This window comes from Sinocyclocheilus anshuiensis, unplaced genomic scaffold, assembly GCF_001515605.1.
Source record: "Sinocyclocheilus anshuiensis isolate Anshui unplaced genomic scaffold, SAMN03320099.WGS_v1.1 scaffold542, whole genome shotgun sequence".
Taxonomy (NCBI): Eukaryota; Metazoa; Chordata; class Actinopteri; order Cypriniformes; family Cyprinidae; genus Sinocyclocheilus; species Sinocyclocheilus anshuiensis.
Genome location: NW_015547685.1, coordinates 1,435,563 through 1,435,962, shown reverse-complemented (window position 1 = coordinate 1,435,962; position 400 = coordinate 1,435,563).

Sequence of the window (400 nt, the reverse complement as noted above, 5' to 3'; positions counted from 1 at the left end):
GGAGGGTGGGAGGGAAATTTAAACAGGTAGAGGGTTCAGGGATGGTGTGTGCCGCCCACACACACACCATATCGCGACTCCCAATACTGGGAGTGCGGCAGACAGGGAAACAACATCCATGGTCGTTTCTGGGCATGCAGACCGTTCAGGGCAAATATATAATTCTGGGCAGGCAGATAATTCAGGGCAGACAAATGATTCAGGGCAGGCAGAGAGTTCAGATGATGGCAGGAGAAGAGGGGGCATGTCTGCAAATACATCCCAATCACAGTCCATACAGCGCTGCTCATCCTCAGCCATGGTGCAGTGGGCGGAGCTTCCCTCCGCGCTCTCGCTGTCCATGACGCTCTCCACCATGGCGAGCTCTGTAGCCGGCTCTTGCACCTGGTCTGAGGTTGTG